At 40.7% G+C, this 27,674-nt stretch overlaps 18 non-coding genes across 18 annotated transcripts; all 18 read right to left on the bottom strand.

Moving 5' to 3' along the window:
• Positions 1 to 391: 391 nt before the first annotated feature.
• On the bottom strand, positions 392 to 464 carry TRNAC-ACA (transfer RNA cysteine (anticodon ACA)). Its single transcript has one exon. It is a non-coding gene; the product is annotated as a tRNA-Cys (tRNA).
• A 1,580-nt stretch (positions 465 to 2,044) lies between these two features.
• Positions 2,045 to 2,117, bottom strand: TRNAC-ACA (transfer RNA cysteine (anticodon ACA)). The gene has a single exon. It is a non-coding gene; the product is annotated as a tRNA-Cys (tRNA).
• A 478-nt stretch (positions 2,118 to 2,595) lies between these two features.
• TRNAC-ACA (transfer RNA cysteine (anticodon ACA)) lies at positions 2,596 to 2,668 on the bottom strand. Its single transcript has one exon. It is a non-coding gene; the product is annotated as a tRNA-Cys (tRNA).
• A 1,002-nt stretch (positions 2,669 to 3,670) lies between these two features.
• Positions 3,671 to 3,743, bottom strand: TRNAR-ACG (transfer RNA arginine (anticodon ACG)). The gene has a single exon. It is a non-coding gene; the product is annotated as a tRNA-Arg (tRNA).
• A 478-nt stretch (positions 3,744 to 4,221) lies between these two features.
• On the bottom strand, positions 4,222 to 4,294 carry TRNAR-ACG (transfer RNA arginine (anticodon ACG)). Its single transcript has one exon. It is a non-coding gene; the product is annotated as a tRNA-Arg (tRNA).
• A 1,002-nt stretch (positions 4,295 to 5,296) lies between these two features.
• Positions 5,297 to 5,369, bottom strand: TRNAR-ACG (transfer RNA arginine (anticodon ACG)). The gene has a single exon. It is a non-coding gene; the product is annotated as a tRNA-Arg (tRNA).
• Positions 5,370 to 8,052: 2,683 nt separating this feature from the next.
• TRNAR-ACG (transfer RNA arginine (anticodon ACG)) lies at positions 8,053 to 8,125 on the bottom strand. Its single transcript has one exon. It is a non-coding gene; the product is annotated as a tRNA-Arg (tRNA).
• Positions 8,126 to 9,779: 1,654 nt separating this feature from the next.
• On the bottom strand, positions 9,780 to 9,852 carry TRNAR-ACG (transfer RNA arginine (anticodon ACG)). Its single transcript has one exon. It is a non-coding gene; the product is annotated as a tRNA-Arg (tRNA).
• Positions 9,853 to 10,318: 466 nt separating this feature from the next.
• Positions 10,319 to 10,391, bottom strand: TRNAH-AUG (transfer RNA histidin (anticodon AUG)). Its single transcript has one exon. It is a non-coding gene; the product is annotated as a tRNA-His (tRNA).
• A 7,232-nt stretch (positions 10,392 to 17,623) lies between these two features.
• Positions 17,624 to 17,696, bottom strand: TRNAR-ACG (transfer RNA arginine (anticodon ACG)). The gene has a single exon. It is a non-coding gene; the product is annotated as a tRNA-Arg (tRNA).
• A 1,002-nt stretch (positions 17,697 to 18,698) lies between these two features.
• On the bottom strand, positions 18,699 to 18,771 carry TRNAC-ACA (transfer RNA cysteine (anticodon ACA)). The gene has a single exon. It is a non-coding gene; the product is annotated as a tRNA-Cys (tRNA).
• Positions 18,772 to 19,249: 478 nt separating this feature from the next.
• Positions 19,250 to 19,322, bottom strand: TRNAC-ACA (transfer RNA cysteine (anticodon ACA)). Its single transcript has one exon. It is a non-coding gene; the product is annotated as a tRNA-Cys (tRNA).
• Positions 19,323 to 19,800: 478 nt separating this feature from the next.
• TRNAC-ACA (transfer RNA cysteine (anticodon ACA)) lies at positions 19,801 to 19,873 on the bottom strand. The gene has a single exon. It is a non-coding gene; the product is annotated as a tRNA-Cys (tRNA).
• A 478-nt stretch (positions 19,874 to 20,351) lies between these two features.
• Positions 20,352 to 20,424, bottom strand: TRNAC-ACA (transfer RNA cysteine (anticodon ACA)). The gene has a single exon. It is a non-coding gene; the product is annotated as a tRNA-Cys (tRNA).
• Positions 20,425 to 22,004: 1,580 nt separating this feature from the next.
• On the bottom strand, positions 22,005 to 22,077 carry TRNAC-ACA (transfer RNA cysteine (anticodon ACA)). Its single transcript has one exon. It is a non-coding gene; the product is annotated as a tRNA-Cys (tRNA).
• A 478-nt stretch (positions 22,078 to 22,555) lies between these two features.
• TRNAC-ACA (transfer RNA cysteine (anticodon ACA)) lies at positions 22,556 to 22,628 on the bottom strand. The gene has a single exon. It is a non-coding gene; the product is annotated as a tRNA-Cys (tRNA).
• A 1,002-nt stretch (positions 22,629 to 23,630) lies between these two features.
• On the bottom strand, positions 23,631 to 23,703 carry TRNAR-ACG (transfer RNA arginine (anticodon ACG)). The gene has a single exon. It is a non-coding gene; the product is annotated as a tRNA-Arg (tRNA).
• Positions 23,704 to 24,181: 478 nt separating this feature from the next.
• TRNAR-ACG (transfer RNA arginine (anticodon ACG)) lies at positions 24,182 to 24,254 on the bottom strand. The gene has a single exon. It is a non-coding gene; the product is annotated as a tRNA-Arg (tRNA).
• Positions 24,255 to 27,674: the final 3,420 nt, after the last annotated feature.

Below are 27,674 nucleotides of genomic sequence, written 5' to 3'. Positions count from 1 at the left end.
ATATATTGCAAAGCAAGTCGGAACCAGATAGAGGGGAAATATTTTCATGGAATCCGGAAATCATGTGAGGCAAATCAAATGGAAACCAGCTAATAACGAAATATTTTCATGTGATTGAGAACTCTTGTGAAGTTTTTACTTTTTTCCACAACACATTTTCGGAACAGGCTAAATCACATATTTCCAGATTTTTGCCATGTAGAACAAAGAGAACAAGCCGTAGATAAAATGTGTTGTGTATTTCCTGAAAATCCATGAATATTCTTAAACCTTGGGTAAATATCATTAAAAATAAGTAAGCAAAGGGTTACTGCCGTGACCCGGATTCGGACCAGGGTTTCTGCAGCCACAAGGCAGAGTACTAACCACTATACGATCACGGCAACATGTTCGAGCCATATAGGAGTCGAACCTACAATCTTCTGATTTGTAGTCAGACGCGTTGTCCATTGCGCCACTGGCCCAGATGCAACGAGTATTGTTGCTTATGCATCACATTTCTGGATCACCTCAAAACTTACACAAGGATCCGATTGCCATAAGTTCCTTTCATGTATTGCAAAGCAAGTCGGAACCAGATAGAGGGGAAATATTTTCATGGAATCCGGAAATCATGTGAGGCAAATCAAATGGAAACCAGCTAATAACGAAATATTTTCATGTGATTGAGAACTCTTGTGAAGTTTTTACTTTTTTCCACAACACATTTTCGGAACAGGCTAAATCACATATTTCCAGATTTTTGCCATCTAGAACAAAGAGAACAAGCCGTAGATAAAATGTGTTGTGTATTTCCTGAAAATCCATGAATATTCTTAAACCTTGGGTAAATATCATTAAATATAAGTAAGCAAAGGGTTACTGCTGTGACCCGGATTCGGAACGGGGTTGCTGCGACCACAACGCAGAGTACTAACCACTATACGATCACGGCAACATGTACGAGCCAGGTAGGAGTCGAACCTACAATTTTCTGTTTCGTAGCCAGACGCGTTGTCCATTGCGCCACTGGACCAGATGCAACGAGGATTGTTGCTTATGCATCACATTTCTGGATCACCTCAAAACTTACACAAGGATCCGATTGCCATAAGTTCCTTTCATGTATTGCAAAGCAAGTCGGAACCAGATAGAGGGGAAATATTTTCATGGAATCCGGAAATCATGTGAGGCAAATCAAATGGAAACCAGCTAATAACGAAATATTTTCATGTGATTGAGAACTCTTGTGAAGTTTTTACTTTTTTCCACAACACATTTTCGGAACAGGCTAAATCACATATTTCCAGATTTTTGCCATCTAGAACAAAGAGAACAAGCCGTAGATAAAATGTGTTGTGTATTTCCTGAAAATCCATGAATATTCTTAAACCTTGGGTAAATATCATTAAATATAAGTAAGCAAAGGGTTACTGCTGTGACCCGGATTCGGAACGGGGTTGCTGCGACCACAACGCAGAGTACTAACCACTATACGATCACGGCAACATGTACGAGCCAGGTAGGAGTCGAACCTACAATTTTCTGTTTCGTAGCCAGACGCGTTGTCCATTGCGCCACTGGACCAGATGCAACGAGGATTGTTGCTTATGCATCACATTTCTGGATCACCTCAAAACTTACACAAGGATCCGATTGCCATAAGTTCCTTTCATGTATTGCAAAGCAAGTCGGAACCAGATAGAGGGGAAATATTTTCATGGAATCCGGAAATCATGTGAGGCAAATCAAATGGAAACCAGCTAATAACGAAATATTTTCATGTGATTGAGAACTCTTGTGAAGTTTTTACTTTTTTCCACAACACATTTTCGGAACAGGCTAAATCACATATTTCCAGATTTTTGCCATGTAGAACAAAGAGAACAAGCCGTAGATAAAATGTGTTGTGTATTTCCTGAAAATCCATGAATATTCTTAAACCTTGGGTAAATATCATTAAAAATAAGTAAGCAAAGGGTTACTGCCGTGACCCGGATTTGGACCGGGGTTGCTGCGGCCACAACGCAGAGTACTAACCACTATACGATCACGGCAACATGTTCGAGCCATATAGGAGTCGAACCTACAATCTTCTGATTTGTAGTCAGACGCGCTGTCCATTGCGCCACTGGCCCAGATGCAACGAGTATTGTTGCTTATGCATCACATTTCTGGATCACCTCAAAACTTACACAAGGATCCGATTGCCATAAGTTCCTTTCATGTATTGCAAAGCAAGTCGGAACCAGATAGAGGGGAAATATTTTCATGGAATCCGGAAATCATGTGAGGCAAATCAAATGGAAACCAGCTAATAACGAAATATTTTCATGTGATTGAGAACTCTTGTGAAGTTTTTACTTTTTTCCACAACACATTTTCGGAACAGGCTAAATCACATATTTCCAGATTTTTGCCATCTAGAACAAAGAGAACAAGCCGTAGATAAAATGTGTTGTGTATTTCCTGAAAATCCATGAATATTCTTAAACCTTGGGTAAATATCATTAAAAATAAGTAAGCAAAGGGTTACTGCCGTGACCCGGATTCGGACCGGGGTTGCTGCAGCCACAATGCAGAGTACTAACCACTATACGATCACGGCAACATGTTCGAGCCATGTAGGAGTCGAACCTACAATCTTCTGATTTGTAGTCAGACGCGCTGTCCATTGCGCCACTGGCCCAGATGCAACGAGTATTGTTGCTTATGCATCACATTTCTGGATCACCTCAAAACTTACACAAGGATCCGATTGCCATAAGTTCCTTTCATGTATTGCAAAGCAAGTCGGAACCAGATAGAGGGGAAATATTTTCATGGAATCCGGAAATCATGTGAGGCAAATCAAATGGAAACCAGCTAATAACGAAATATTTTCATGTGATTGAGAACTCTTGTGAAGTTTTTACTTTTTTCCACAACACATTTTCGGAACAGGCTAAATCACATATTTCCAGATTTTTGCCATCTAGAACAAAGAGAACAAGCCGTAGATAAAATGTGTTGTGTATTTCCTGAAAATCCATGAATATTCTTAAACCTTGGGTAAATATCATTAAAAATAAGTAAGCAAAGGGTTAATGCCGTGACCCGGATTCGGACCGGGGTTGCTGCGGCCACAACGCAGAGTACTAACCACTATACGATCACGGCAACATGTACGAGCCAGGTAGGAGTCGAACCTACAAACTTCTGATTCGTAGTCAGACGCGTTGTCCATTGCGCCACTGGCCCAGATGCAACGAGGATTGTTGCTTATGCATCACATTTCTGGATCACCTCAAAACTTACACAAGGATCCGATTGCCATAAGTTCCTTTCATGTATTGCAAAGCAAGTCGGAACCAGATAGAGGGGAAATATTTTCATGGAATCCGGAAATCATGTGAGGCAAATCAAATGGAAACCAGCTAATAACGAAATATTTTCATGTGATTGAGAACTCTTGTGAAGTTTTTACTTTTTTCCACAACACATTTTCGGAACAGGCTAAATCACATATTTCCAGATTTTTGCCATCTAGAACAAAGAGAACAAGCCGTAGATAAAATGTGTTGTGTATTTCCTGAAAATCAATGAATATTCTTAAACCTTGGGTAAATATCATTAAAAATAAGTAAGTAAAGGGTTACTGCTGCTGCCACAACGCAGAGTACTAACCACTATACGATCACGGCAACATGTACGAGCCAGGTAGGAGTCGAACCTACAATCTTCTGATTCGTAGTCAGACGCGTTGTCCATTGCGCCACTGGCCCAGATGCAACGCGGATTGTTGCTTATGCATCACATTTCTGGATCACCTCAAAACTTACACAAGGATCCGATTGCCATAAGTTCCTTTCATGTATTGCAAAGCAAGTCGGAACCAGATAGAGGGGAAATATTTTCATGGAATCCGGAAATCATGTGAGGCAAATCAAATGGAAACCAGCTAATAACGAAATATTTTCATGTGATTGAGAACTCTTGTGAAGTTTTTACTTTTTTCCACAACACATTTTCGGAACAGGCTAAATCACATATTTCCAGATTTTTGCCATCTAGAACAAAGAGAACAAGCCGTAGATAAAATGTGTTGTGTATTTCCTGAAAATCCATGAATATTCTTAAACCTTGGGTAAATATCATTAAAAATAAGAAAGCAAAGGGTTACTGCCGTGACCCGGATTCGGACCGGGGTTGCTGCGGCCACAACGCAGAGTACTAACCACTATACGATCACGGCAACATGTACGAGCCAGGTAGGAGTCGAACCTACAATCTTCTGATTCGTAGTCAGACGCGTTGTCCATTGCGCCACTGGCCCAGATGCAACGCGGATTGTTGCTTATGCATCGCATTTCTGGATCACCTCAAAACTTACACAAGGATCCGATTGCCATAAGTTCCTTTCATGTATTGCAAAGCAAGTCGGAACCAGATAGAGGGGAAATATTTTCATGGAATCCGGAAATCATGTGAGGCAAATAAAATGGAAACCAGCTAATAACGAAATATTTTCATGTGATTGAGAACTCTTGTGAAGTTTTTACTTTTTTCCACAACACATTTTCGGAACAGGCTAAATCACATATTTCCAGATTTTTGCCATCTAGAACAAAGAGAACAAGCCGTAGATAAAATGTGTTGTGTATTTCCTGAAAATCCATGAATATTCTTAAACCTTGGGTAAATATCATTAAAAATAAGTAAGCAAAGGGTTACTGCCGTGACCCGGATTTGGACCGGGGTTGCTGCGGCCACAACGCAGAGTACTAACCACTATACGATCACGGCAACATGTACGAGCCAGGTAGGAGTCGAACCTACAAACTTCTGATTCGTAGTCAGACGCGTTGTCCATTGCGCCACTGGCCCAGATGCAACGAGGATTGTTGCTTATGCATCACATTTCTGGATCACCTCAAAACTTACACAAGGATCCGATTGCCATAAGTTCCTTTCATGTATTGCAAAGCAAGTCGGAACCAGATAGAGGGGAAATATTTTCATGGAATCCGGAAATCATGTGAGGCAAATCAAATGGAAACCAGCTAATAACGAAATATTTTCATGTGATTGAGAACTCTTGTGAAGTTTTTACTTTTTTCCACAACACATTTTCGGAACAGGCTAAATCACATATTTCCAGATTTTTGCCATCTAGAACAAAGAGAACAAGCCGTAGATAAAATGTGTTGTGTATTTCCTGAAAATCAATGAATATTCTTAAACCTTGGGTAAATATCATTAAAAATAAGTAAGTAAAGGGTTACTGCTGCTGCCACAACGCAGAGTACTAACCACTATACGATCACGGCAACATGTACGAGCCAGGTAGGAGTCGAACCTACAATCTTCTGATTCGTAGTCAGACGCGTTGTCCATTGCGCCACTGGCCCAGATGCAACGCGGATTGTTGCTTATGCATCACATTTCTGGATCACCTCAAAACTTACACAAGGATCCGATTGCCATAAGTTCCTTTCATGTATTGCAAAGCAAGTCGGAACCAGATAGAGGGGAAATATTTTCATGGAATCCGGAAATCATGTGAGGCAAATCAAATGGAAACCAGCTAATAACGAAATATTTTCATGTGATTGAGAACTCTTGTGAAGTTTTTACTTTTTTCCACAACACATTTTCGGAACAGGCTAAATCACATATTTCCAGATTTTTGCCATCTAGAACAAAGAGAAAAAAGCCGTAGATAAAATGTGTTGTGTATTTCCTGAAAATCCATGAATATTCTTAAACCTTGGGTAAATATCATTAAAAATAACTAAGCAAATGGTTACTGCCGTGACCCAGATTCGGACCGGGGTTGCTGCGGCCACAACGCAGAGTACTAACCACTATACGATCACGGCAACATGTACGAGCCAGGTTGGAGTCAAACCTACAATCTTCTGATTCGTAGTCAGACGCATTGTCCATTGCGCCTCTGGCCCAGATGCAATGAGTATTGTTGCTTATGCATCACATTTCTGGATCACCTCAAAACTTACACAAGGATCCGATTGCCATAAGTTCCTTTCATGTATTGCAAAGCAAGTCGGAACCAGATAGAGGGGAAATATTTTCATGGAATCCGGAAATCATGTGAGGCAAATCAAATGGAAACCAGCTAATAACGAAATATTTTCATGTGATTGAGAACTCTTGTGAAGTTTTTACTTTTTTCCACAACACATTTTCGGAACAGGCTAAATCACATATTTCCAGATTTTTGCCATCTAGAACAAAGAGAACAAGCCGTAGATAAAATGTGTTGTGTATTTCCTGAAAATCCATGAATATTCTTAAACCTTGGGTAAATATCATTAAAAATAAGTAAGCAAAGGGTGACTGCCGTGACCCGGATTCGGACCGGGGTTGCTGCGGCCACAACGCAGAGTACTAACCACTATACGATCACGGCAACATGTACGAGCCAGGTAGGAGTCAAACCTACAATCTTCTGATTCGTAGTTAGACGCGTTGTCCATTGCGCCTCTGGCCCAGATGCAACGAGTATTGTTGCTTATGCATCACATTTCTGGATCACCTCAAAACTTACACAAGGATCCGATTGCCATAAGTTCCTTTCATGTATTGCAAAGCAAGTCGGAACCAGATAGAGGGGAAATATTTTCATGGAATCCGGAAATCATGTGAGGCAAATCAAATGGAAACCAGCTAATAACGAAATATTTTCATGTCATTGAGAACTCTTGTGAAGTTTTTACTTTTTTCCACAACACATTTTCGGAACAGGCTAAATCACATATTTCCAGATTTTTGCCATCTAGAACAAAGAGAACAAGCCGTAGATAAAATGTGTTGTGTATTTCCTGAAAATCCATGAATATTCTTAAACCTTGGGTAAATATCATTAAAAATAAGTAAGCAAAGGGTGACTGCCGTGACCCGGATTCGGACCAGGGTTGCTGCGGCCACAACGCAGAGTACTAACCACTATACGATCACGGCAACATGTACGAGCCAGGTAGGAGTCAAACCTACAATCTTCTGATTCGTAGTTAGACGCGTTGTCCATTGCGCCTCTGGCCCAGATGCAACGAGTATTGTTGCTTATGCATCACATTTCTGGATCACCTCAAAACTTACACAAGGATCCGATTGCCATAAGTTCCTTTCATGTATTGCAAAGCAAGTCGGAACCAGATGGAGGGGAAATATTTTCATGGAATCCGGAAATCATGTGAGGCAAATCAAATGGAAACCAGCTAATAACGAAATATTTTCATGTGATTGAGAACTCTTGTGAAGTTTTTACTTTTTTCCACAACACATTTTCGGAACAGGCTAAATCACATATTTCCAGATTTTTGCCATCTAGAACAAAGAGAACAAGCCGTAGATAAAATGTGTTGTGTATTTCCTGAAAATCCATGAATATTCTTAAACCTTGGGTAAATATCATTAAAAATAAGCAAGCAAAGGGTTACTGCCGTGACCCGGATTCGGACCGGGGTTGCTGTGGCCACAACGCAGAGTACTAACCACTATACGATCACGGCAACATGTACGAGCCAGGTTGGAGTCAAACCTACAATCTTCTGATTCGTAGTCAGATGCGTTGTCCATTGCGCCACTGGCCAAGATGCAATGAGTATTGTTGCTTATGCATCACATTTCTGGATCACCTCAAAACTTACACAAGGATCCGATTGCCATAAGTTCCTTTCATGTATTGCAAAGCAAGTCGGAACCAGATAGAGGGGAAATATTTTCATGGAATCTGGAAATCATGTGAGGCAAATCAAATGGAAACCAGCTAATAACGAAATATTTTCATGTGATTGAGAACTCTTGTGAAGTTTTTACTTTTTTCCACAACACATTTTCGGAACAGGCTAAATCACATATTTCCAGATTTTTGCCATCTAGAACAAAGAGAACAAGCCGTAGATAAAATGTGTTGTGTATTTCCTGAAAATCCATGAATATTCTTAAACCTTGGGTAAATATCATTAAAAATAAGTAAGCAAAGGGTTACTGCCGTGACCCGGATTCGGACCGGGGTTGCTGCGGCCACAACGCAGAGTACTAACCACTATACGATCACGGCAACATGTACGAGCCAGGTAGGAGTCGAACCTACAATCTTCTGATTCGTAGTCAGACGCGTTGTCCATTGCGCCACTGGCCCAGATGCAACGCGAATTGTTGCTTATGCATCACATTTCTGGATCACCTCAAAACTTACACAAGGATCCGATTGCCATAAGTTCCTTTCATGTATTGCAAAGCAAGTCGGAACCAGATAGAGGGGAAATATTTTCATGGAATCCGGAAATCATGTGAGGCAAATCAAATGAAAACCAGCTAATAACGAAATATTTTCATGTGATTGAGAACTCTTGTGAAGTTTTTACTTTTTTCCACAACACATTTTCGGAACAGGCTAAATCACATATTTCCAGATTTTTGCCAACTAGAACAAAGAGAACAAGCCGTAGATAAAATGTGTTGTGTATTTCCTGAAAATCCATGAATATTCTTAAACCTTGGGTAAATATCATTAAAAATTAGTAAGCAAAGGGTTACTGCTGTGACCCGGATTCGGAACGGGGTTGCTGCGACCACAACGCAGAGTACTAACCACTATACGATCACGGCAACATGTACGAGCCAGGTAGGAGTCGAACCTACAATCTTCTGATTCGTAGTCAGATGCGTTGTCCATTGCGCCACTGGCCAAGATGCAACGAGTATTGTTGCTTATGCATCACATTTCTGGATCACCTCAAAACTTACACAAGGATCCGATTGCCATAAGTTCCTTTCATGTATTGCAAAGCAAGTCGGAACCAGATAGAGGGGAAATATTTTCATGGAATCCGGAAATCATGTGAGGCAAATCAAATGGAAACCAGCTAATAACGAAATATTTTCATGTGATTGAGAACTCTTGTGAAGTTTTTACTTTTTTCCACAACACATTTTCGGAACAGGCTAAATCACATATTTCCAGATTTTTGCCATCTAGAACAAAGAGAACAAGCCGTAGATAAAATGTGTTGTGTATTTCCTGAAAATCCATGAATATTCTTAAACCTTGGGTAAATATCATTAAAAATAAGTAAGCAAAGGGTTACTGCCGTGACCCGGATTCGGACCGGGGTTGCTGCGGCCACAACGCAGAGTACTAACCACTATACGATCATGGCAACATGTACGAGCCAGGTAGGAGTCGAACTTACAATCTTCTGATTCGTAGTCAGACGCGTTGTCCATTGCGCCACTGGCCCAGATGCAACGAGGATTGTTGCTTATGCATCACATTTCTGGATCACCTCAAAACTTACACAAGGATCCGATTGCCATAAGTTCCTTTCATGTATGCTTATGCATCACATTTCTGGATCACCTCAAAACTTACACAAGGATCCGATTGCCATAAGTTCCTTTCATGTATTGCAAAGCAAGTCGGAACCAGATAGAGGGGAAATATTTTCATGGAATCCGGAAATCATGTGAGGCAAATCAAATGGAAACCAGCTAATAACGAAATATTTTCATGTGATTGAGAACTCTTGTGAAGTTTTTACTTTTTTCCACAACACATTTTCGGAACAGGCTAAATCACATATTTCCAGATTTTTGCCATCTAGAACAAAGAGAACAAGCCGTAGATAAAATGTGTTGTGTATTTCCTGAAAATCCATGAATATTCTTAAACCTTGGGTAAATATCATTAAAAATAAGTAAGCAAAGGGTTACTGCCGTGACCCGGATTCGGACCGGGGTTGCTGCGGCCACAACGCAGAGTACTAACCACTATACGATCACGGCAACATGTACGAGCCAGGTAGGAGTCGAACCTACAATCTTCTGATTCGTAGTCAGACGCGTTGTCCATTGCGCCACTGGCCCAGATGCAACGAGGATTGTTGCTTATGCATCACATTTCTGGATCACCTCAAAACTTACACAAGGATCCGATTGCCATAAGTTCCTTTCATGTATTGCAAAGCAAGTCGGAACCACATAGAGGGGAAATATTTTCATGGAATCCGGAAATCATGTGAGGCAAATCACATGGAAACCAGCTAATAACGAAATATTTTCATGTGATTGAGAACTCTTGTGAAGTTTTTACTTTTTTCCACAACACATTTTCGGAACAGGCTAAATCACATATTTCCAGATTTTTGCCATCTAGAACAAAGAGAACAAGCCGTAGATAAAATGTGTTGTGTATTTCCTGAAAATCCATGAATATTCTTAAACCTTGGGTAAATATCATTAAAAATAAGTAAGCAAAGGGTTATTGCCGTGACCCGGATTGCTGCGGCCACAACGCAGAGTACTAACCACTATACGATCACGGCAACATGTACGAGCCAGGTAGGAGTCGAACCTACAAACTTCTGATTCATAGTCAGACGCGCTGTCCATTGCGCCACTGGCCCAGATGCAACGAGGATTGTTGCTTATGCATCACATTTCTGGATCACCTCAAAACTTACACAAGGATCCGATTGCCATAAGTTCCTTTCATGTATTGCAAAGCAAGTCGGAACCAGATAGAGGGGAAATATTTTCATGGAATCCGGAAATCATGTGAGGCAAATCAAATGGAAACCAGCTAATAACGAAATATTTTCATGTGATTGAGAACTCTTGTGAAGTTTTTACTTTTTTCCACAACACATTTTCGGAACAGGCTAAATCACATATTTCCAGATTTTTGCCATCTAGAACAAAGAGAACAAGCCGTAGATAAAATGTGTTGTGTATTTCCTGAAAATCCATGAATATTCTTAAACCTTGGGTAAATATCATTAAAATTAAGTAAGCAAAGGGTTACTGCCGTGACCCGGATTCGGACCGGGGTTGCTGCGGCCACAACGCAGAGTACTAACCACTATATCACGGCAACATGTACGAGCCAGGTAGGAGTCGAACCTACAAACTTCTGATTCGTAGTCAGAGGCGTTGTCCATTGCGCCACTGGCCCAGATGCAACGAGGATTGTTGCTTATGCATCACATTTCTGGATCACCTCAAAACTTACACAAGGATCCGATTGCCATAAGTTCCTTTCATGTATGCTTATGCATCACATTTCTGGATCACCTCAAAACTTACACAAGGATCCGATTGCCATAAGTTCCTTTCATGCATTGCAAAGCAAGTCGGAACCAGATAGAGGGGAAATATTTTCATGGAATCCGGAAATCATGTGAGGCAAATCAAATGGAAACCAGCTAATAACGAAATATTTTCATGTGATTGAGAACTCTTGTGAAGTTTTTACTTTTTTCCACAACACATTTTCGGAACAGGCTAAATCACATATTTCCAGATTTTTGCCATCTAGAACAAAGAGAACAAGCCGTAGATAAAATGTGTTGTGTATTTCCTGAAAATCCATGAATATTCTTAAACCTTGGGTAAATATCATTAAAAATAAGTAAGCAAAGGGTGACTGCCGTGACCCGGATTCGGACCGGGGTTGCTGCGGCCACAACGCAGAGTACTAACCACTATACGATCACGGCAACATGTACGAGCCAGGTAGGAGTCAAACCTACAATCTTCTGATTCGTAGTTAGACGCGTTGTCCATTGCGCCTCTGGCCCAGATGCAACGAGTATTGTTGCTTATGCATCACATTTCTGGATCACCTCAAAACTTACACAAGGATCCGATTGCCATAAGTTCCTTTCATGTATTGCAAAGCAAGTCGGAACCAGATAGAGGGGAAATATTTTCATGGAATCCGGAAATCATGTGAGGCAAATCAAATGTAAACCAGCTAATAACGAAATATTTTCATGTGATTGAGAACTCTTGTGAAGTTTTTACTTTTTTCCACAACACATTTTCGGAACAGGCTAAATCACATATTTCCAGATTTTTGCCATCTAGAACAAAGAGAACAAGCCGTAGATAAAATGTGTTGTGTATTTCCTGAAAATCCATGAATATTCTTAAACCTTGGGTAAATATCATTAAAAATAAGTAAGCAAAGGGTTACTGCCGTGACCCGGATTCGGACCGGGGTTGCTGCGGCCACAACGCAGGGTACTAACCACTATACGATCACAGCAACATGTACGAGCCGGGTAGGAGTCGAACCTACAATCTTCTGATTCGTAGTCAGACGCGTTGTCCATTGCGCTACTGGCCCAGAAGCAACGAGTATTGTTGCTTATGCATCACATTTCTGGATCACCTCAAAACTTACACAAGGATCCGATTGCCATAAGTTCCTTTCATGTATTGCAAAGCAAGTCGGAACCAGATAGAGGGGAAATATTTTCATGGAATCTGGAAATCATGTGAGGCAAATCAAATGGAAACCAGCTAATAACAAAATATTTTCATGTGATTGAGAACTCTTGTGAAGTTTTTACTTTTTTCCACAACACATTTTCGGAACAGGCTAAATCACATATTTCCAGATTTTTGCCATCTAGAACAAAGAGAACAAGCCGTAGATAAAATGTGTTGTGTATTTCCTGAAAATCCATGAATATTCTTAAACCTTGGGTAAATATCATTAAAAATAAGTAAGCAAAGGGTGACTGCCGTGACCCGGATTCGGACCGGGGTTGCTGCAGCCACAACGCAGAGTACTAACCACTATACGATCACGGCAACATGTACGAGCCAGGTTGGAGTCAAACCTACAATCTTCTGATTCGTAGTCAGACGCGTTGTCCATTGCGCCACTGGCCCAGATGCAACGCGAATTGTTGCTTATGCATCACATTTCTGGATCACCTCAAAACTTACACAAGGATCCGATTGCCATAAGTTCCTTTCATGTATTGCAAAGCAAGTCGGAACCAGATAGAGGGGAAATATTTTCATGGAATCCGGAAATCATGTGAGGCAAATCAAATGGAAACCAGCTAATAACGAAATATTTTCATGTGATTGAGAACTCTTGTGAAGTTTTTACTTTTTTCCACAACACATTTTCGGAACAGGCTAAATCACATATTTCCAGATTTTTGCCATCTAGAACAAAGAGAACAAGCCGTAGATAAAATGTGTTGTGTATTTCCTGAAAATCCATGAATATTCTTAAACCTTGGGTAAATATCATTAAAAATTAGTAAGCAAAGGGTTACTGCTGTGACCCGGATTCGGAACGGGGTTGCTGCGACCACAACGCAGAGTACTAACCACTATACGATCACGGCAACATGTACAAGCCAGGTAGGAGTCGAACCTACAATCTTCTGTTTCGTAGCCAGACGCGTTGTCCATTGCGCCACTGGACCAGATGCAACGAGGATTGTTGCTTATGCATCACATTTCTGGATCACCTCAAAACTTACACAAGGATCCGATTGCCATAAGTTCCTTTCATGTATTGCAAAGCAAGTCGGAACCAGATAGAGGGGAAATATTTTCATGGAATCCGGAAATCATGTGAGGCAAATCAAATGGAAACCAGCTAATAACGAAATATTTTCATGTGATTGAGAACTCTTGTGAAGTTTTTACTTTTTTCCACAACACATTTTCGGAACAGGCTAAATCACATATTTCCAGATTTTTGCCATCTAGAACAAAGAGAACAAGCCGTAGATAAAATGTGTTGTGTATTTCCTGAAAATCCATGAATATTCTTAAACCTTGGGTAAATATCATTAAAATTAAGTAAGCAAAGGGTTACTGCCGTGACCCGGATTCGGACCGGGGTTGCTGCGGCCACAACGCAGAGTACTAACCACTATATCACGGCAACATGTACGAGCCAGGTAGGAGTCGAACCTACAAACTTCTGATTCGTAGTCAGAGGCGTTGTCCATTGCGCCACTGGCCCAGATGCAACGAGGATTGTTGCTTATGCATCACATTTCTGGATCACCTCAAAACTTACACAAGGATCCGATTGCCATAAGTTCCTTTCATGTATGCTTATGCATCACATTTCTGGATCACCTCAAAACTTACACAAGGATCCGATTGCCATAAGTTCCTTTCATGCATTGCAAAGCAAGTCGGAACCAGATAGAGGGGAAATATTTTCATGGAATCCGGAAATCATGTGAGGCAAATCAAATGGAAACCAGCTAATAACGAAATATTTTCATGTGATTGAGAACTCTTGTGAAGTTTTTACTTTTTTCCACAACACATTTTCGGAACAGGCTAAATCACATATTTCCAGATTTTTGCCATCTAGAACAAAGAGAACAAGCCGTAGATAAAATGTGTTGTGTATTTCCTGAAAATCCATGAATATTCTTAAACCTTGGGTAAATATCATTAAAAATAAGTAAGCAAAGGGTGACTGCCGTGACCCGGATTCGGACCGGGGTTGCTGCGGCCACAACGCAGAGTACTAACCACTATACGATCACGGCAACATGTACGAGCCAGGTAGGAGTCAAACCTACAATCTTCTGATTCGTAGTTAGACGCGTTGTCCATTGCGCCTCTGGCCCAGATGCAACGAGTATTGTTGCTTATGCATCACATTTCTGGATCACCTCAAAACTTACACAAGGATCCGATTGCCATAAGTTCCTTTCATGTATTGCAAAGCAAGTCGGAACCAGATAGAGGGGAAATATTTTCATGGAATCCGGAAATCATGTGAGGCAAATCAAATGTAAACCAGCTAATAACGAAATATTTTCATGTGATTGAGAACTCTTGTGAAGTTTTTACTTTTTTCCACAACACATTTTCGGAACAGGCTAAATCACATATTTCCAGATTTTTGCCATCTAGAACAAAGAGAACAAGCCGTAGATAAAATGTGTTGTGTATTTCCTGAAAATCCATGAATATTCTTAAACCTTGGGTAAATATCATTAAAAATAAGTAAGCAAAGGGTTACTGCCGTGACCCGGATTCGGACCGGGGTTGCTGCGGCCACAACGCAGGGTACTAACCACTATACGATCACAGCAACATGTACGAGCCGGGTAGGAGTCGAACCTACAATCTTCTGATTCGTAGTCAGACGCGTTGTCCATTGCGCTACTGGCCCAGAAGCAACGAGTATTGTTGCTTATGCATCACATTTCTGGATCACCTCAAAACTTACACAAGGATCCGATTGCCATAAGTTCCTTTCATGTATTGCAAAGCAAGTCGGAACCAGATAGAGGGGAAATATTTTCATGGAATCTGGAAATCATGTGAGGCAAATCAAATGGAAACCAGCTAATAACAAAATATTTTCATGTGATTGAGAACTCTTGTGAAGTTTTTACTTTTTTCCACAACACATTTTCGGAACAGGCTAAATCACATATTTCCAGATTTTTGCCATCTAGAACAAAGAGAACAAGCCGTAGATAAAATGTGTTGTGTATTTCCTGAAAATCCATGAATATTCTTAAACCTTGGGTAAATATCATTAAAAATAAGTAAGCAAAGGGTGACTGCCGTGACCCGGATTCGGACCGGGGTTGCTGCAGCCACAACGCAGAGTACTAACCACTATACGATCACGGCAACATGTACGAGCCAGGTTGGAGTCAAACCTACAATCTTCTGATTCGTAGTCAGACGCGTTGTCCATTGCGCCACTGGCCCAGATGCAACGCGAATTGTTGCTTATGCATCACATTTCTGGATCACCTCAAAACTTACACAAGGATCCGATTGCCATAAGTTCCTTTCATGTATTGCAAAGCAAGTCGGAACCAGATAGAGGGGAAATATTTTCATGGAATCCGGAAATCATGTGAGGCAAATCAAATGGAAACCAGCTAATAACGAAATATTTTCATGTGATTGAGAACTCTTGTGAAGTTTTTACTTTTTTCCACAACACATTTTCGGAACAGGCTAAATCACATATTTCCAGATTTTTGCCATCTAGAACAAAGAGAACAAGCCGTAGATAAAATGTGTTGTGTATTTCCTGAAAATCCATGAATATTCTTAAACCTTGGGTAAATATCATTAAAAATTAGTAAGCAAAGGGTTACTGCTGTGACCCGGATTCGGAACGGGGTTGCTGCGACCACAACGCAGAGTACTAACCACTATACGATCACGGCAACATGTACAAGCCAGGTAGGAGTCGAACCTACAATCTTCTGTTTCGTAGCCAGACGCGTTGTCCATTGCGCCACTGGACCAGATGCAACGAGGATTGTTGCTTATGCATCACATTTCTGGATCACCTCAAAACTTACACAAGGATCCGATTGCCATAAGTTCCTTTCATGTATTGCAAAGCAAGTCGGAACCAGATAGAGGGGAAATATTTTCATGGAATCCGGAAATCATGTGAGGCAAATCAAATGGAAACCAGCTAATAACGAAATATTTTCATGTGATTGAGAACTCTTGTGAAGTTTTTACTTTTTTCCACAACACATTTTCGGAACAGGCTAAATCACATATTTCCAGATTTTTGCCATCTAGAACAAAGAGAACAAGCCGTAGATAAAATGTGTTGTGTATTTCCTGAAAATCCATGAATATTCTTAAACCTTGGGTAAATATCATTAAAAATAAGCAAGCAAAGGGTTACTGCCGTGACCCGGATTCGGACCGGGGTTGCTGCGGCCACAATGCAGAGTACTAACCACTATACGATCACGGCAACATGTACGAGCCAGGTTGGAGTCAAACCTACAATCTTCTGATTCGTAGTCAGATGCGTTGTCCATTGCGCCACTGGCCAAGATGCAACGAGTATTGTTGCTTATGCATCACATTTCTGGATCACCTCAAAACTTACACAAGGATCCGATTGCCATAAGTTCCTTTCATGTATTGCAAAGCAAGTCGGAACCAGATAGAGGGGAAATATTTTCATGGAATCCGGAAATCATGTGAGGCAAATCAAATGGAAACCAGCTAATAACGAAATATTTTCATGTGATTGAGAACTCTTGTGAAGTTTTTACTTTTTTCCACAACACATTTTCGGAACAGGCTAAATCACATATTTCCAGATTTTTGCCATCTAGAACAAAGAGAACAAGCCGTAGATAAAATGTGTTGTGTATTTCCTGAAAATCCATGAATATTCTTAAACCTTGGGTAAATATCATTAAAAATAAGCAAGCAAAGGGTTACTGCCGTGACCCGGATTCGGACCGGGGTTGCTGCGGCCACAACGCAGAGTACTAACCACTATACGATCACGGCAACATGTACGAGCCAGGTTGGAGTCAAACCTACAATCTTCTGATTCGTAGTCAGATGCGTTGTCCATTGCGCCACTGGCCAAGATGCAACGAGTATTGTTGCTTATGCATCACATTTCTGGATCACCTCAAAACTTACACAAGGATCCGATTGCCATAAGTTCCTTTCATGTATTGCAAAGCAAGTCGGAACCAGATAGAGGGGAAATATTTTCATGGAATCTGGAAATCATGTGAGGCAAATCAAATGGAAACCAGCTAATAACGAAATATTTTCATGTGATTGAGAACTCTTGTGAAGTTTTTACTTTTTTCCACAACACATTTTCGGAACAGGCTAAATCACATATTTCCAGATTTTTGCCATCTAGAACAAAGAGAACAAGCCGTAGATAAAATGTGTTGTGTATTTCCTGAAAATCCATGAAAATTCTTAAACCTTGGGTAAATATCATTAAAAATAAGTAAGCAAAGGGTTACTGCCGTGACCCGGATTCGGACCGGGGTTGCTGCGGCCACAACGCAGAGTACTAACCACTATACGATCACGGCAACATGTACGAGCCAGGTAGGAGTCGAACCTACAATCTTCTGATTCGTAGTCAGACGCGTTGTCCATTGCGCCACTGGCCCAGATGCAACGCGAATTGTTGCTTATGCATCACATTTCTGGATCACCTCAAAACTTACACAAGGATCCGATTGCCATAAGTTCCTTTCATGTATTGCAAAGCAAGTCGGAACCAGATAGAGGGGAAATATTTTCATGGAATCCGGAAATCATGTGAGGCAAATCAAATGGAAACCAGCTAATAACGAAATATTTTCATGTGATTGAGAACTCTTGTGAAGTTTTTACTTTTTTCCACAACACATTTTCGGAACAGGCTAAATCACATATTTCCAGATTTTTGCCATCTAGAACAAAGAGAACAAGCCGTAGATAAAATGTGTTGTGTATTTCCTGAAAATCCATGAATATTCTTAAACCTTGGGTAAATATCATTAAATATAAGTAAGCAAAGGGTTACTGCTGTGACCCGGATTCAGAACGGGGTTGCTGCGACCACAACGCAGAGTACTAACCACTATACGATCACGGCAACATGTACGAGCCAGGTAGGAGTCGAACCTACAATTTTCTGTTTCGTAGCCAGACGCGTTGTCCATTGCGCCACTGGACCAGATGCAACGAGGATTGTTGCTTATGCATCACATTTCTGGATCACCTCAAAACTTACACAAGGATCCGATTGCCATAAGTTCCTTTCATGTATTGCAAAGCAAGTCGGAACCAGATAGAGGGGAAATATTTTCATGGAATCCGGAAATCATGTGAGGCAAATCAAATGGAAACCAGCTAATAACGAAATATTTTCATGTGATTGAGAACTCTTGTGAAGTTTTTACTTTTTTCCACAACACATTTTCGGAACAGGCTAAATCACATATTTCCAGATTTTTGCCATCTAGAACAAAGAGAACAAGCCGTAGATAAAATGTGTTGTGTATTTCCTGAAAATCCATGAATATTCTTAAACCTTGGGTAAATATCATTAAAAATAAGTAAGTAAAGGGTTACTGCTGCGGCCACAACGCAGAGTACTAACCACTATACGACCACGGCAACATGTACGAGCCAGGTAGGGGTCGAACCTACAATCTTCTGATTTGTAGTCAGACGCGTTGTCCATTGCGCCACTGGCCCAGATGCAACGAGTATTGTTGCTTATGCATCACATTTCTGGATCACCTCAAAACTTACACAAGGATCCGATTGCCATAAGTTCCTTTCATGTATTGCAAAGCAAGTCGGAACCAGATAGAGGGGAAATATTTTCATGGAATCCGGAAATCATGTGAGGCAAATCAAATGGAAACCAGCTAATAACGAAATATTTTCATGTGATTGAGAACTCTTGTGAAGTTTTTACTTTTTTCCACAACACATTTTCGGAACAGGCTAAATCACATATTTCCAGATTTTTGCCATGTAGAACAAAGAGAAAAAGCCGTAGATAAAATGTGTTGTGTATTTCCTGAAAATCCATGAATATTCTTAAACCTTGGGTAAATATCATTAAAAATAAGTAAGCAAAGGGTTACTGCCGTGACCCGGATTCTGACCCGGGTTGCTGCAGCCACAACGCAGAGTACTAACCACTATACGACCACGGCAACATGTACGAGCCAGGTAGGGGTCGAACCTACAATCTTCTGATTTGTAGTCAGATGCGTTGTCCATTGCGCCACTGGCCCAGATGCAACGAGTATTGTTGCTTATGCATCACATTTCTGGATCACCTCAAAACTTACACAAGGATCCGATTGCCATAAGTTCCTTTCATGTATTGCAAAGCAAGTCGGAACCAGATAGAGGGGAAATATTTTCATGGAATCCGGAAATCATGTGAGGCAAATCAAATGGAAACCAGCTAATAACGAAATATTTTCATGTGATTGAGAACTCTTGTGAAGTTTTTACTTTTTTCCACAACACATTTTCGGAACAGGCTAAATCACATATTTCCAGATTTTTGCCATGTAGAACAAAGAGAACAAGCCGTAGATAAAATGTGTTGTGTATTTCCTGAAAATCCATGAATATTCTTAAACCTTGGGTAAATATCATTAAAAATAAGTAAGCAAAGGGTTACTGCCGTGACCCGGATTCGGACCGGGGTTGCTGCAGCCACAACGCAGAGTACTAACCACTATACGATCACGGCAACATGTTCGAGCCATGTAGGAGTCGAACCTACAATCTTCTGATTTGTAGTCAGACGCGTTGTCCATTGCGCCACTGGCCCATATGCAACGAGTATTGTTGCTTATGCATCACATTTCTGGATCACCTCAAAACTTACACAAGGATCCGATTGCCATAAGTTCCTTTCATATATTGCAAAGCAAGTCGGAACCAGATAGAGGGGAAATATTTTCATGGAATCCGGAAATCATGTGAGGCAAATCAAATGGAAACCAGCTAATAACGAAATATTTTCATGTGATTGAGAACTCTTGTGAAGTTTTTACTTTTTTCCACAACACATTTTCGGAACAGGCTAAATCACATATTTCCAGATTTTTGCCATGTAGAACAAAGAGAACAAGCCGTAGATAAAATGTGTTGTGTATTTCCTGAAAATCCATGAATATTCTTAAACCTTGGGTAAATATCATTAAAAATAAGTAAGCAAAGGGTTACTGCCGTGACCCGGATTCGGACCAGGGTTTCTGCAGCCACAAGGCAGAGTACTAACCACTATACGATCACGGCAACATGTTCGAGCCATATAGGAGTCGAACCTACAATCTTCTGATTTGTAGTCAGACGCGTTGTCCATTGCGCCACTGGCCCAGATGCAACGAGTATTGTTGCTTATGCATCACATTTCTGGATCACCTCAAAACTTACACAAGGATCCGATTGCCATAAGTTCCTTTCATGTATTGCAAAGCAAGTCGGAACCAGATAGAGGGGAAATATTTTCATGGAATCCGGAAATCATGTGAGGCAAATCAAATGGAAACCAGCTAATAACGAAATATTTTCATGTGATTGAGAACTCTTGTGAAGTTTTTACTTTTTTCCACAACACATTTTCGGAACAGGCTAAATCACATATTTCCAGATTTTTGCCATCTAGAACAAAGAGAACAAGCCGTAGATAAAATGTGTTGTGTATTTCCTGAAAATCCATGAATATTCTTAAACCTTGGGTAAATATCATTAAATATAAGTAAGCAAAGGGTTACTGCTGTGACCCGGATTCGGAACGGGGTTGCTGCGACCACAACGCAGAGTACTAACCACTATACGATCACGGCAACATGTACGAGCCAGGTAGGAGTCGAACCTACAATTTTCTGTTTCGTAGCCAGACGCGTTGTCCATTGCGCCACTGGACCAGATGCAACGAGGATTGTTGCTTATGCATCACATTTCTGGATCACCTCAAAACTTACACAAGGATCCGATTGCCATAAGTTCCTTTCATGTATTGCAAAGCAAGTCGGAACCAGATAGAGGGGAAATATTTTCATGGAATCCGGAAATCATGTGAGGCAAATCAAATGGAAACCAGCTAATAACGAAATATTTTCATGTGATTGAGAACTCTTGTGAAGTTTTTACTTTTTTCCACAACACATTTTCGGAACAGGCTAAATCACATATTTCCAGATTTTTGCCATCTAGAACAAAGAGAACAAGCCGTAGATAAAATGTGTTGTGTATTTCCTGAAAATCCATGAATATTCTTAAACCTTGGGTAAATATCATTAAATATAAGTAAGCAAAGGGTTACTGCTGTGACCCGGATTCGGAACGGGGTTGCTGCGACCACAACGCAGAGTACTAACCACTATACGATCACGGCAACATGTACGAGCCAGGTAGGAGTCGAACCTACAATTTTCTGTTTCGTAGCCAGACGCGTTGTCCATTGCGCCACTGGACCAGATGCAACGAGGATTGTTGCTTATGCATCACATTTCTGGATCACCTCAAAACTTACACAAGGATCCGATTGCCATAAGTTCCTTTCATGTATTGCAAAGCAAGTCGGAACCAGATAGAGGGGAAATATTTTCATGGAATCCGGAAATCATGTGAGGCAAATCAAATGGAAACCAGCTAATAACGAAATATTTTCATGTGATTGAGAACTCTTGTGAAGTTTTTACTTTTTTCCACAACACATTTTCGGAACAGGCTAAATCACATATTTCCAGATTTTTGCCATGTAGAACAAAGAGAACAAGCCGTAGATAAAATGTGTTGTGTATTTCCTGAAAATCCATGAATATTCTTAAACCTTGGGTAAATATCATTAAAAATAAGTAAGCAAAGGGTTACTGCCGTGACCCGGATTTGGACCGGGGTTGCTGCGGCCACAACGCAGAGTACTAACCACTATACGATCACGGCAACATGTTCGAGCCATATAGGAGTCGAACCTACAATCTTCTGATTTGTAGTCAGACGCGCTGTCCATTGCGCCACTGGCCCAGATGCAACGAGTATTGTTGCTTATGCATCACATTTCTGGATCACCTCAAAACTTACACAAGGATCCGATTGCCATAAGTTCCTTTCATGTATTGCAAAGCAAGTCGGAACCAGATAGAGGGGAAATATTTTCATGGAATCCGGAAATCATGTGAGGCAAATCAAATGGAAACCAGCTAATAACGAAATATTTTCATGTGATTGAGAACTCTTGTGAAGTTTTTACTTTTTTCCACAACACATTTTCGGAACAGGCTAAATCACATATTTCCAGATTTTTGCCATCTAGAACAAAGAGAACAAGCCGTAGATAAAATGTGTTGTGTATTTCCTGAAAATCCATGAATATTCTTAAACCTTGGGTAAATATCATTAAAAATAAGTAAGCAAAGGGTTACTGCCGTGACCCGGATTCGGACCGGGGTTGCTGCAGCCACAATGCAGAGTACTAACCACTATACGATCACGGCAACATGTTCGAGCCATGTAGGAGTCGAACCTACAATCTTCTGATTTGTAGTCAGACGCGCTGTCCATTGCGCCACTGGCCCAGATGCAACGAGTATTGTTGCTTATGCATCACATTTCTGGATCACCTCAAAACTTACACAAGGATCCGATTGCCATAAGTTCCTTTCATGTATTGCAAAGCAAGTCGGAACCAGATAGAGGGGAAATATTTTCATGGAATCCGGAAATCATGTGAGGCAAATCAAATGGAAACCAGCTAATAACGAAATATTTTCATGTGATTGAGAACTCTTGTGAAGTTTTTACTTTTTTCCACAACACATTTTCGGAACAGGCTAAATCACATATTTCCAGATTTTTGCCATCTAGAACAAAGAGAACAAGCCGTAGATAAAATGTGTTGTGTATTTCCTGAAAATCCATGAATATTCTTAAACCTTGGGTAAATATCATTAAAAATAAGTAAGCAAAGGGTTAATGCCGTGACCCGGATTCGGACCGGGGTTGCTGCGGCCACAACGCAGAGTACTAACCACTATACGATCACGGCAACATGTACGAGCCAGGTAGGAGTCGAACCTACAAACTTCTGATTCGTAGTCAGACGCGTTGTCCATTGCGCCACTGGCCCAGATGCAACGAGGATTGTTGCTTATGCATCACATTTCTGGATCACCTCAAAACTTACACAAGGATCCGATTGCCATAAGTTCCTTTCATGTATTGCAAAGCAAGTCGGAACCAGATAGAGGGGAAATATTTTCATGGAATCCGGAAATCATGTGAGGCAAATCAAATGGAAACCAGCTAATAACGAAATATTTTCATGTGATTGAGAACTCTTGTGAAGTTTTTACTTTTTTCCACAACACATTTTCGGAACAGGCTAAATCACATATTTCCAGATTTTTGCCATCTAGAACAAAGAGAACAAGCCGTAGATAAAATGTGTTGTGTATTTCCTGAAAATCAATGAATATTCTTAAACCTTGGGTAAATATCATTAAAAATAAGTAAGTAAAGGGTTACTGCTGCTGCCACAACGCAGAGTACTAACCACTATACGATCACGGCAACATGTACGAGCCAGGTAGGAGTCGAACCTACAATCTTCTGATTCGTAGTCAGACGCGTTGTCCATTGCGCCACTGGCCCAGATGCAACGCGGATTGTTGCTTATGCATCACATTTCTGGATCACCTCAAAACTTACACAAGGATCCGATTGCCATAAGTTCCTTTCATGTATTGCAAAGCAAGTCGGAACCAGATAGAGGGGAAATATTTTCATGGAATCCGGAAATCATGTGAGGCAAATCAAATGGAAACCAGCTAATAACGAAATATTTTCATGTGATTGAGAACTCTTGTGAAGTTTTTACTTTTTTCCACAACACATTTTCGGAACAGGCTAAATCACATATTTCCAGATTTTTGCCATCTAGAACAAAGAGAACAAGCCGTAGATAAAATGTGTTGTGTATTTCCTGAAAATCCATGAATATTCTTAAACCTTGGGTAAATATCATTAAAAATAAGAAAGCAAAGGGTTACTGCCGTGACCCGGATTCGGACCGGGGTTGCTGCGGCCACAACGCAGAGTACTAACCACTATACGATCACGGCAACATGTACGAGCCAGGTAGGAGTCGAACCTACAATCTTCTGATTCGTAGTCAGACGCGTTGTCCATTGCGCCACTGGCCCAGATGCAACGCGGATTGTTGCTTATGCATCGCATTTCTGGATCACCTCAAAACTTACACAAGGATCCGATTGCCATAAGTTCCTTTCATGTATTGCAAAGCAAGTCGGAACCAGATAGAGGGGAAATATTTTCATGGAATCCGGAAATCATGTGAGGCAAATAAAATGGAAACCAGCTAATAACGAAATATTTTCATGTGATTGAGAACTCTTGTGAAGTTTTTACTTTTTTCCACAACACATTTTCGGAACAGGCTAAATCACATATTTCCAGATTTTTGCCATCTAGAACAAAGAGAACAAGCCGTAGATAAAATGTGTTGTGTATTTCCTGAAAATCCATGAATATTCTTAAACCTTGGGTAAATATCATTAAAAATAAGTAAGCAAAGGGTTACTGCCGTGACCCGGATTTGGACCGGGGTTGCTGCGGCCACAACGCAGAGTACTAACCACTATACGATCACGGCAACATGTACGAGCCAGGTAGGAGTCGAACCTACAAACTTCTGATTCGTAGTCAGACGCGTTGTCCATTGCGCCACTGGCCCAGATGCAACGAGGATTGTTGCTTATGCATCACATTTCTGGATCACCTCAAAACTTACACAAGGATCCGATTGCCATAAGTTCCTTTCATGTATTGCAAAGCAAGTCGGAACCAGATAGAGGGGAAATATTTTCATGGAATCCGGAAATCATGTGAGGCAAATCAAATGGAAACCAGCTAATAACGAAATATTTTCATGTGATTGAGAACTCTTGTGAAGTTTTTACTTTTTTCCACAACACATTTTCGGAACAGGCTAAATCACATATTTCCAGATTTTTGCCATCTAGAACAAAGAGAACAAGCCGTAGATAAAATGTGTTGTGTATTTCCTGAAAATCAATGAATATTCTTAAACCTTGGGTAAATATCATTAAAAATAAGTAAGTAAAGGGTTACTGCTGCTGCCACAACGCAGAGTACTAACCACTATACGATCACGGCAACATGTACGAGCCAGGTAGGAGTCGAACCTACAATGTTCTGATTCGTAGTCAGACGCGTTGTCCATTGCGCCACTGGCCCAGATGCAACGCGGATTGTTGCTTATGCATCACATTTCTGGATCACCTCAAAACTTACACAAGGATCCGATTGCCATAAGTTCCTTTCATGTATTGCAAAGCAAGTCGGAACCAGATAGAGGGGAAATATTTTCATGGAATCCGGAAATCATGTGAGGCAAATCAAATGGAAACCAGCTAATAACGAAATATTTTCATGTGATTGAGAACTCTTGTGAAGTTTTTACTTTTTTCCACAACACATTTTCGGAACAGGCTAAATCACATATTTCCAGATTTTTGCCATCTAGAACAAAGAGAAAAAAGCCGTAGATAAAATGTGTTGTGTATTTCCTGAAAATCCATGAATATTCTTAAACCTTGGGTAAATATCATTAAAAATAACTAAGCAAATGGTTACTGCCGTGACCCAGATTCGGACCGGGGTTGCTGCGGCCACAACGCAGAGTACTAACCACTATACGATCACGGCAACATGTACGAGCCAGGTTGGAGTCAAACCTACAATCTTCTGATTCGTAGTCAGACGCATTGTCCATTGCGCCTCTGGCCCAGATGCAATGAGTATTGTTGCTTATGCATCACATTTCTGGATCACCTCAAAACTTACACAAGGATCCGATTGCCATAAGTTCCTTTCATGTATTGCAAAGCAAGTCGGAACCAGATAGAGGGGAAATATTTTCATGGAATCCGGAAATCATGTGAGGCAAATCAAATGGAAACCAGCTAATAACGAAATATTTTCATGTGATTGAGAACTCTTGTGAAGTTTTTACTTTTTTCCACAACACATTTTCGGAACAGGCTAAATCACATATTTCCAGATTTTTGCCATCTAGAACAAAGAGAACAAGCCGTAGATAAAATGTGTTGTGTATTTCCTGAAAATCCATGAATATTCTTAAACCTTGGGTAAATATCATTAAAAATAAGTAAGCAAAGGGTGACTGCCGTGACCCGGATTCGGACCGGGGTTGCTGCGGCCACAACGCAGAGTACTAACCACTATACGATCACGGCAACATGTACGAGCCAGGTAGGAGTCAAACCTACAATCTTCTGATTCGTAGTTAGACGCGTTGTCCATTGCGCCTCTGGCCCAGATGCAACGAGTATTGTTGCTTATGCATCACATTTCTGGATCACCTCAAAACTTACACAAGGATCCGATTGCCATAAGTTCCTTTCATGTATTGCAAAGCAAGTCGGAACCAGATAGAGGGGAAATATTTTCATGGAATCCGGAAATCATGTGAGGCAAATCAAATGGAAACCAGCTAATAACGAAATATTTTCATGTCATTGAGAACTCTTGTGAAGTTTTTACTTTTTTCCACAACACATTTTCGGAACAGGCTAAATCACATATTTCCAGATTTTTGCCATCTAGAACAAAGAGAACAAGCCGTAGATAAAATGTGTTGTGTATTTCCTGAAAATCCATGAATATTCTTAAACCTTGGGTAAATATCATTAAAAATAAGTAAGCAAAGGGTGACTGCCGTGACCCGGATTCGGACCAGGGTTGCTGCGGCCACAACGCAGAGTACTAACCACTATACGATCACGGCAACATGTACGAGCCAGGTAGGAGTCAAACCTACAATCTTCTGATTCGTAGTTAGACGCGTTGTCCATTGCGCCTCTGGCCCAGATGCAACGAGTATTGTTGCTTATGCATCACATTTCTGGATCACCTCAAAACTTACACAAGGATCCGATTGCCATAAGTTCCTTTCATGTATTGCAAAGCAAGTCGGAACCAGATGGAGGGGAAATATTTTCATGGAATCCGGAAATCATGTGAGGCAAATCAAATGGAAACCAGCTAATAACGAAATATTTTCATGTGATTGAGAACTCTTGTGAAGTTTTTACTTTTTTCCACAACACATTTTCGGAACAGGCTAAATCACATATTTCCAGATTTTTGCCATCTAGAACAAAGAGAACAAGCCGTAGATAAAATGTGTTGTGTATTTCCTGAAAATCCATGAATATTCTTAAACCTTGGGTAAATATCATTAAAAATAAGCAAGCAAAGGGTTACTGCCGTGACCCGGATTCGGACCGGGGTTGCTGTGGCCACAACGCAGAGTACTAACCACTATACGATCACGGCAACATGTACGAGCCAGGTTGGAGTCAAACCTACAATCTTCTGATTCGTAGTCAGATGCGTTGTCCATTGCGCCACTGGCCAAGATGCAATGAGTATTGTTGCTTATGCATCACATTTCTGGATCACCTCAAAACTTACACAAGGATCCGATTGCCATAAGTTCCTTTCATGTATTGCAAAGCAAGTCGGAACCAGATAGAGGGGAAATATTTTCATGGAAT

Source organism: Rhinoderma darwinii, chromosome 3 (assembly GCF_050947455.1).
Source record: "Rhinoderma darwinii isolate aRhiDar2 chromosome 3, aRhiDar2.hap1, whole genome shotgun sequence".
Classification (NCBI taxonomy): domain Eukaryota; kingdom Metazoa; phylum Chordata; class Amphibia; order Anura; family Rhinodermatidae; genus Rhinoderma; species Rhinoderma darwinii.
This window is presented reverse-complemented; position numbering and strand designations above follow the sequence as displayed.